This window comes from Mus pahari, chromosome 2, assembly GCF_900095145.1.
Source record: "Mus pahari chromosome 2, PAHARI_EIJ_v1.1, whole genome shotgun sequence".
Taxonomy (NCBI): Eukaryota; Metazoa; Chordata; class Mammalia; order Rodentia; family Muridae; genus Mus; species Mus pahari.
This window is the reverse complement of record NC_034591.1, coordinates 73,578,377-73,588,150: the sequence shown is the minus strand read 5'-3', so window position 1 is coordinate 73,588,150 and position 9,774 is coordinate 73,578,377. Positions and strand designations below refer to the sequence as shown.

The 9,774-nt window shown below is 47.4% G+C and overlaps 1 protein-coding gene across 5 annotated transcripts in view; it reads left to right on the top strand.

Annotated features, from left to right (window-relative positions):
- Positions 1-1,641: 1,641 nt before the first annotated feature.
- The window catches only part of Nod1 (nucleotide binding oligomerization domain containing 1), a 49,208-nt gene continuing 41,075 nt past the window's right edge, over positions 1,642-9,774 (top strand). For all 5 annotated transcript variants that reach the window (XM_021191421.2, XM_029535456.1, XM_029535458.1 and 2 more), the window contains exon 1: positions 1,642-1,954. The gene's annotated coding sequence lies outside the window, so the exon portion shown is untranslated. The remainder of the gene's footprint in view (positions 1,955-9,774) is intronic.

Sequence of the window (9,774 nt, the reverse complement as noted above, 5' to 3'; positions counted from 1 at the left end):
ATATTTACAAGCCACACATAGACACTCTCAACATACAACATTTAGGGAATGAACAAGAGACACAGAGACATGTTTTCCTCAAGAGAAGATGCAGGTGGCATGTAGGCACACGCGAAAAGTCCATGTCATCAGCAAGCTAAAAGCACAGCAGTGTCTCACGAGGGCAATACAACTATCCAAATGGCTAAGATGGAATGGGACAGCACCAGAGGCTAGTGATACGCTATGAAGCAGTCACTTAGCTGGTCAATAGTGGAAATGCTAAATGTTTTAGCTATTTCAGAAGATAGATGAACAGGCATTTGAGAAATTGATGCTAAAGGCTGAAAATAGCCCAAAAAGGTAAGCAGTATTTCAAAAAGCTACAGGAACATGTGCTTCAGAATACTGCCCAAGGACAATAATGAAAGGGAAATCACTATTGATACAAGCAGTGGTCTTAGGATCCTCTTCGGATTATACTAAATGAAAACAAAATAACAAAATACTAGAGTTGGTGAGACTGCTCAGTGGGTAAAGGTGCCTGCTACCATGTTGGAGTTCAATCATGCCCCAAAGCCACATGGTGGAAAGAGAAAACCAAGCCCTGCCATTGTTCTGTGACCCCCCCCCACATATGCATCATGACATGTATGTACTCATACACTCAAACACACACATACACACACCACACACACAAATGTAATACGGAATTTTAAAATGTTATCCCAAAGTGCAGCCTGACTCCATCTATTTAAGTCTTGATACATTTCTAGAAATGGGAACAAGTTTGTGATTGCCAGAGGCGGAGACAGGGTGGGACAGCATACAAGGTTGCTTGCGGTGGACCTGTTCTGTATCTTGACTGTTTTCTGCTTACCATAGCTTTTTGTGTTGTAACTCTCTAAGACTGGGGCAAATTGGGTTACGGGTACATGAATCTGCATTATTTCTTCCAGTTCTTTATTAATTTACAAATATCCCAAAATAAAAAGTCCAAAGTAACAAGTAAGGAACAGCTACCCCCCAAAACTGTAAATAATAGTCTAAGCAAAAAGCAGAAGTCTAAGAATGAACAGTGCACTGGAGGTGCACAGCACGATTGGCCTGGCTCCGTCTCAACACATCTGGCTCTTAGAATCAAAGTTTTCCTTTCAGTCATTTAGCTGCAGCACTGCAGCACACTGCAGGAGGAGGGAGGCCGTCACCCATGCAAGAACACGGTTCTTGCGGTTTCGGTTTTGCTTTTCTCAGAGGGTCAACTTCATGCGAGTTTTCATAGCCATGACTACATGTGGCCACAAATCTGAAAGCACTTTTGTTTAACTGTCAAAAACGTTTAAAAATATGCATTCAGACGGTTTATTAACATGTTAATTCCTTCACGTAATTCCTTACAGTAAAGGAAAAGGCTCTAGAATATTCGTGGTCAAGAGAAGACTTAACGACAGACCAAGAGAAAGTCTCTGAAAGAGATCAAACTGAATCTTAGTTTGATCTTAGTTTGCTTAAACAGCCTTTCTGCCCGGGTCCCGGTATTGGTTGTGGTTACAGGCGCTGGGTGGCACTCTCAGGGGGCGGGCCTTGGCTCTCGGCGGCCGTGGAAGAGCTGGCACGACGAGTTCCCAGGGTGTCACCCCTGGGCGAACTCCGAGGCCTGCCCACTCCCCCTGCACAGTGGCCGCTCGTCTGGTGCAGTGTGCGGCGGCTCCCTCCCGGGAAATGAGACAGGGGGCAGCGCTACGGCCGGTCCCCGCCTCCTCCGACCGCCCCGCCCTGTTCCCTCCCCGGAGCCCACCCGAGCCCGGGCGCGGCCGGCCTTAGACCCAGGCAGCGCCTGATCCCGGACCGCAAGTGGCAGCGCCCTCCCTCCCGCCAGCTGCTGTCCCGCCCGATCCGCGACCCTAGTACCGGGATCCCCGTGCTGAGAGTCACTGTACTCCAGGGCCACCTGAGCCAAGGTCCTGCCAACTTGGTAAGTCATGGGGATTGGCGCCCGCAGGCTCTGTAATCAGCTGAGGAAATGTAAAGCTGCTGTGGAAGAGCTCTAGCTGAAACCCCAGGGGAGAGACCCCCGTCTCCCACCCCTCACCCAGAGTGTCAGATGCAGCCCTAGTTCGGAAACCAGCGGAATCAAGATCCCAGTGTGATCTAAGGCCCGCGTTTTCAGCCCGCCTGCCTGCAACTTAGAGTCAAGTGTGGATTTAGCAAACCCAGACGCCCAGACTATTCGACAAATTAATTTTGTCGGAATCTCTAAGCTCTTCCTTCAGAGTTCCCTGGGTGTGCACGTGGGGATAGGAGCCTGAGACCAATGGGCAGCCTCCAAAAGAAAGTGTCTAATAGGACAATCATCAGCTGGAACCATGGGTCCCTGGGGGGGGGGGAGGGAGGATAGAATAGAGCATTTGCAGAAGGGAAACGGGAGAAGGGGATAACATGTGAAATGTAAATAAATAAAATAACCAATTTAAAAAAAGAAAAAAGAAAGAAAGAAAGAAAGTGCCAGCTGAACTGGACCTTCCTGAACTCGTGCTGCAGCCAGGCTGGCCGCGTCCAGGAACCTCCTATGGTCCTGGGACCAAGGGAGGACTTCCCTTGAGTTTCATGGGATACAAAAGAAGGAAGTCAGACAATGCTTGCTTGGCAGAGTTGCCCGAATATCAAACTGAAAAAAAGTCCTCGAGTGTGCAGTGTTTTCATAGATTGTAAAAAGCATAAAAGTGGATAGACTGCGCAGCCCCTTTGGTTCTATATTACCTAAGTTACTGGTGTTCGAAATTGCCTGGGGAGGCCAGAGAACCCTTGACAAATGCCCTCCATCCTTTAAGGATGAAGCCAAAGGTATAGAATGGAGTCTGATTGCCCTCTTAAGAGCAGCCTTGCTGCTTTAGATGTGAAGGGTACCTGGAGTGTATGGGTAACTTCCAGGACGGCTGTTGGAGAGGAGAGGTTCCTCTGTTGTACCTGGGAGCAGAGACCAGTGTGGTAGTTGTGATCCGGGAGCCACTGGAAAACAGACAGGCATCCTCGTGTATGCTGGCCAGGGGAGAGGCAGACTGAAAACCCAGGGCAGAGAGGTGGAAGAGGGAGGGCCCTTGCAAAGGCCACAAGAATTTTGTTTTTATAGAACATACACCCAGTAAACCTGGTTCTAATCTTTGATTCTGAGGAAATGTGAGTGATGTGATTGGCTGCAAGTTCAAAATGATCCCTGTGAGCCTCTCTTTCCTTACTGGTAAAGTCTAGATAAAGTAAGGCTTAATACAGCATCAGGTCGCGTCCACCTCACACCTTATGGTCCATGGCAGGGGCTCTGTTACTGGAAGACAATTATCTATTTGGTATAGCCACTATGATGGAGTGTGTCCAGAAACTGTCTTCTTTAAAACCCCACTCTCCTGCTCTTCTGTACCAAATATATTCTTAAGAAAGCTGGGCTGTCAGCAGGACTCACAATTGATGCGGCACACATGGCTCTCTTGCTGGCAATAGCCTGAGATATTGTCGTTCCCAGCGTTCCCGTCCTCCTCTTGACTCCTGGCCAGGGACTTGTTCATCAAAGACAGTCAGGAATCAGTAGAAGAGAATTCCAAGTCCTGCTCCAAGTCCTGCCTGAACTGATGCCTGCCTCCCAGCTGAAACTGCTACCCAGCTGCCCCATTCTGTTGGGACTGTCACTACCAGAGCATCGGTGATAGTCTTGTTTAGATAAGACATTCAAAATATAAACTGTAAAGCCACAGAGGAGTGAGGTCAAGTGTCTATAAGAGTCTGCGTGGTCACTGATATTTGCTTCAACGAAAATCCCAAGGCTGTGTCTTTTATCCAAAGGAAGGGGTCACTGCCGAAATGGAAGGCATTTGATTCCTAGGATTTAAATAACCGTTTCTTCTACCCCTTTCCTTTGGAAGGTTTTAGGCAAGATGAAGTTAGGAAACCAGATATGTACTTGTTCTGAATTGTCGCCACAGTGAGCTCTAGGCATTTCACAAATCTCCCGAGTCTTGTTGTCTTCGTTGTTCTGCAGAAAGCTAGTTGCGAGCCCTGTAGCAGTCTGCTCTTAGCCACCTACATGTTTGACTGTGTCTGTGGAGGCTCAGAGAGAGCAGGTGTTTCATCTAGACTTGACTCTGTAGTAAGAGGGAGAAGTGCCGTCTTTTCAGTTAACTAATGGACTTCAGCCAGGGCTGGAATACTGGCGAGACTTCCTGGTTTGGATGCTTACTAAAACTTGAATTTCATCTGCGTTTGGCAGGCACCAAACTGGGCAGATAGAGTCCTCTGCAGAGTCAGCCACAGCAGGCTTGCCAGTACCCTCCCTACTGCCAACCAGTGGAGTGTGGGCTGCAAACTGAGAGGGCCCTATCAGAGTCCCTAAAAGAGAGTCACTTTGTTATAACCAACAAGGGAATGAAGTACCATCCTTCCTTAAAACCAACAGGCTACTCAGGAAACTCGCTTTAGTATTTGTTTTGCTGTCAAGTGGTCTCTCTCTAAAACAACAGACCGCTGTATTTTAAAGGAGTGCTACATGGTTGAAGACAAATGCCCAGGGAATAATCCAGAGAGCACCTGATTAGCACCAGGTCTTGGTACATCATTGCTGCATGATAGAGACGGTGTTGGAGAGACTGAACCTAACTAAGACTTTATAGATGCTAGGCAAGAACTCTACCACTGCACTATAACCCTGCCCTCTTCTTACTTTTAAAATCTTGAGTCAGAATCTCACTAAGTTACAGAGGTTTTGGGTTGTAGCACTTTAACCTTCTGAGTAACTGGAATATATCTGTGTCTATACCTATATGTTTATGTCTGTATGCCTATGTCTAGCTGTTTATATATAGAGATCACTCTCTCTATAGAGATATATAGCCTTATACATCTCTATATAGATATATATCTTTCTGTTGCTATTGTATTTTAGAATGGAGATGTCCCTTGCTGTTCTGTTGTATTGTCACCACCACATAGGTTAGGGTTGGAAGAGGTAAGTGTGGTAGTTAATGGCTCAGTGGATGCTTTAACAGCCATGTGCCACTAGCTAAGACAGTCACACATTACTGAAGAAATGTCTTTGGTGTTAGGAAAGCTGTGAGAAGGTGAAATTTTACGTGTGTTATCCCAATTCCCAGAAGATTAAAAATGCAAAGGCCAGGAACCTCTGTGCTGTGCTTCATCCTAATACAATCTTAATTTTTTTTTTCCATGACCCACGGAGCAAACTTTCTGGAACTAGATAGGAAGCTAGGCTTTCCCTTGGGGATCGACAGCCTCTGTATACTACAGGACAACAGATTCCCCCAGAAAGGACATTCCTGGCTCCATTTAACAATGCAGTTTTAAATTTGATTTTATTGTTATTATATTTTTGAGGCGGTAGTAGCCTCACTAGTAGCCTCAACTGGCCTGGAACTTGATATGTAGATCAGGCTGGCCTCCAACTCAGATTGATCCTCTTGGTTCTGCCACCAGAGTGCTGGGACTGAAAGCAGGCATCACCATGCCTGGTACAATGGAGATTTTAAAAACAGGCCGTTAGGCTGGCTTTCTGAGGCTTCGGGTGCTGGCTCCCGATCTCTGTAGAGCAGACAGCAGATGGATGTGGAGGAAACCTCGGGTCACACCATCATGCCTTCTTCTTTAACTAACGGTGGTATCTCCATTCATAAAGTAGGACGGCCTTTCCAGACAGGTTGTTTTGAGCCATGGTGAGCTCATCTGCACAGTACCCCCCCCCCCCAGCTTCCAGTAAGTAGTGATTAGTGTGGTGACAGTAATAACCATGGGCACTGTGGCTCCAGGGCTAGTTTTGCCATCTCCTGTGTGACCTTAGTCTGGGCTCTGGCATCTGTAAAATAGGGGTCAAAGCTTATCATGATGCTAGGTTTGGTGAAACGAAGTGATGAAGATATGGCAGATTGCAGATAATAAAGATGAACTCCTCCACAGCCTTGCTGTGTGCCACACTGGGCTGAGGAATCCATGAGGAGTTGTCGTTTGGTTTGTTGATTCCTATCCGGCACACACTTAGTTTTCCCAACAGCCCAATATCCCTTAGTTGCGGCTCTCATCTTCCAGGTGGGACAGCTGACGTCCCGTGAGGTTAATGAACTAACCCCAAGTCTACAGTGCTTGGCTCAGGACTTGAAGCCAGCCCAGCCTGGGTTCTTAATCTCCGCCTGGATGTTTAGCAGGACCCGCCCTCTTTGCTGGTCCGACCCATCTCTCCAGCCTCCTACCTGTAATTAAGGGCAGGTGTGCGCACGTTTTTCTTCAGAATGGTGTTCCTGCTTGTTTAAGGAGTAGAAGTGGGAGCTTCTTCCTCTTGTGCCCCTCTTACACCCCAACCATCTCTTAGACTGTAACTGAATGGAAAAATGAAACGGAGCAAAACAGGGAAACTCGAAATCCTTGTTACCAGTATAGACTTAATTTTATTAGGGTGGATTATACTGTTTGCTTTGTAATAATGTCCCCCGGATGCAGTAAAGTAGTATTCCTTTATGGTGGGCAGGTGTGTGGGTGGGTGGGGAGACTAGGTAAACAGCGACAGAGTTTAGTTCCAAGTACACCCCAGTTTTTGAATTTTTACTCACCCCCCCCCCCGCATCCCAATGGCTTGTTTCTCCTTTTGAGATCTCACAACCTTCCTAGAGGTCTGTGTGGGGCAGTGTGGGGGTGGAAGAGTAAATGTCAAGAATAAGTGGAAGGTGCTTTAGCATATCTAATAATGAAGTGGGCACTTCCAGGGGTGTGAAACACTGTTGGCTCCTCAGCCTGGAAGACTGGTATAAAACTGTGCTATCTCCGGGTTCTTCCTTGCTCCTCGGAGTTTCAGTTCCTCAACACGTTAATTCAACACCTATTCTCAGAAGGTCTCGGTGGGAGCAGGGGCGTAGTAATGCCTGGAGCTGGGGAGGGGGTAGGGGAATAACGCAGTGCTATAATGTGTGTACAGCATTCACAAGGTCCCTGGGTTCAAGTCCCAGTGTCACAAAACCAAAACTGAAAACATAAGGACCAGACATTGTTTCAGCTGCGTCTGTAGTGCATGCTTGTAATGCTAGCCAGCACTCTGGGGGTAGGCCTGGAAGATAACAGCTTTGAGACGAGTCTGGGTTATATAAAGTGTGTGGGTTAATGGAGTGTACAAGCAAGGATGGTCACCTGTATGGAAAACTATCTTAGACTGTGTATTCTAAACAACAGCTGTTTATTTCTTTTAGTCCTGGAGGCAAGGAGTATGAGATTAGACCTCCAGCATAGGCAGGAATAGTGGGAGTTCTCTACCTGGTTTACAGATGGGCACCCGTGTCCTGTGGGACTGACAGAGGAACCAAGATAGCATTCTCTGTCCCTTCTTATAAGTCCACTACCCTGGGGATGAAGCCCCCATGGTATCATTTAAACCTAAACATTACTCAGGGTCCCTCCAAGGCTATCGTGCTGGGGGTTAGACTCATGAATGGAAACATGGACATTCAGTCCTTAGACAGGCAGGATGTGAACACACAAGAAAATACATAATTATAAAATGTACAACTCTTCCTGAGATAGAACATTTCTAGGATTAGAGGCCTGGAGGTTTCTCTCTAGGGAGACTTTCAGTAAAGCATTAGGGATGTATACAGGAGCGGTAAGGTCATTTGCGAGTGGGGACAGCAGGCCTGAAGCTCAGCAGGGGGAAGGAACTGGGTATGTGAGTAGTGAGTGGCCCTCTTGGTGATGCCTGGGGCAGAAGAGAATGAGAGGAGCTAAAGAATGGGCTATCTCGGGCTGAACAGACTCCTGGGCTGAGAAACATCAGAGGATTTTAATCTAACATGCAGGAGAGGGCTGCTGAAGAGTCCCCTGTGGCTGTTCTGTACTGTTAATCTGTAAGCAAAAGATTATGGGAAAAGAGAGGCCTCACATGAGAAGGCCAGACTTGCTTCTATAACAGACCCCTCTCAGCATAACCAATCCACTCCCTTGGGATCACTGTTATGACAGTCAGTTTTCATCACCGTGACAAAATGCCAGAGATAATCAACTTAAAAGGAAAAAGGTTTTGTTTTGGCTCGTGGCTTCAGAGGTTTCAGCCATGATTGCTTGGTCCTGTTGTCTTTGTGCCTGTGATGGAGCAAAATATCACCACAAGGTGTTGGAATCATGGTGGCTGGATTAAAAGAATAATAGTGAGGTCCTACTAGTCCTCTCAGTGATTTGATACTGTGGTGTAACATTCTTTCACCTACTAAAGGTTCTGCCATTTCCCAGTAGCACATAGGATGGCGACTATCAACTTTAATACGTGAGCTTCTTGGGTGCATTTAGCTGTGGTCCATTGTGAAGATGGGATCCCCATGACCCAGACTCCTTCAAAGGTCCCACCTCCACACACCACTAACTATGATCTTGAGGATCAGTTTCCAACACAAATATTTTGGGGATCAAATGGTTAAACTATATCAGCTGTTGCACACTGAAGTTAGAAACCTCATACTGCTCCATCCACAGTGCTGAAGAAAAGCAGGAAGGGATGGGGGTGAGAGGAGCAAGCCCAGGTTAGCGTGTGGAACCCTTTTGAAAGGGAGCAAACCTCTGTTAGAGAGTGAAGCTGCTCTCAATGTAGGGATGTAGGCAGTGTTTTCAACTTGGGGATAAGACTCTTAAACTCAGAACGCAGTAAAAGTGGGCTGAGAGCCAGGTGTGCCTAGCCCAGCCCATAGTCTCTGCTCTGGAGTTTCTGAGACAGATAAATATGCATGGGTGAAACTCCTCTAGGCCAGGAACATCCTTCATCAGGAGCCCTGATGGATGGGTATGAGAGATTCTAGTCCATCCTAGCTCCTGGAAGCAAGGACAGAGAACTCCCCAAAGGGGAATGAGTGAACTTAGGACTAGGTGGGGTTAGAGAGTGCAGGCACAACATACTAGGTCCTCCATGGCTCTAAGACAGTATTTCATGCGTCTGTTCTGCGTCTCTGGTTGAAAGAGGTGCTTCCCCCACCCATGTTATCTTTGAAAATCCAAATTCCTCTGCTAGGGGATTTGCATAGTGTTGGGAGGTTCCTGATTGGCTTTGTTTTGCCTTTTTGTTTTTAGTGCTGGGGGTGAACCCAGGGCCTCCTGGGTGTTAAGTGTGTGTTGTGCTCCTGAGCCACACACCCAGAAGCCAGGGTATGAAAAGAAAAAAAAAATTGTTTTTGGCTTGGCACTTTTAGGACACAAAGATATGCTCCACTGAAGGGGAAAGCCGCACCTTGGCCTGCTGTCCTGCAGCTAGGTGGCTGCACCACCCTGTCCCTCTCCGTTCCTTGCATGTACTGTGGCTGGTTAAACAGGTCTCCCTGTGATAGCAGCTCACCCATCAAGGCCTGCGGGGCCATGCAGGCTCTGAAGAGGACAGTTTGGGATGATGGCTCTGTCATCTCAATGTCTCATTGACCCCCAGGATCCGTGCACTCTGGTCCTCTCCATCTGAAAGCCGTGACAGGCTTGTGGTCCCGGTTCGGCTGGCTGTGCACATATGTTCAGGTGGGACAGATTTTGTGGAGCCCTTGGCCAGCAGTCAGCAGCGTGTTTGTTTGTTCACAGCCAGGTTCCACCTTAGGCTTTTTGTGGTGAGTAATACAGGCTGTTCTTAAGAAATGCCTTTCATCTGAGAAGCCTCAGACACTTTCTGGGTAGAATCCTAAATGTTACCCTTCAGGTATCTTCTGGTTGCAGATCTGTGCTGTGTATAGCACCTCTCCCTCTCCCTCTCCCTCTCCCTCTCCCTCTCCCTCTCCCTCTGTTCTCCATCTC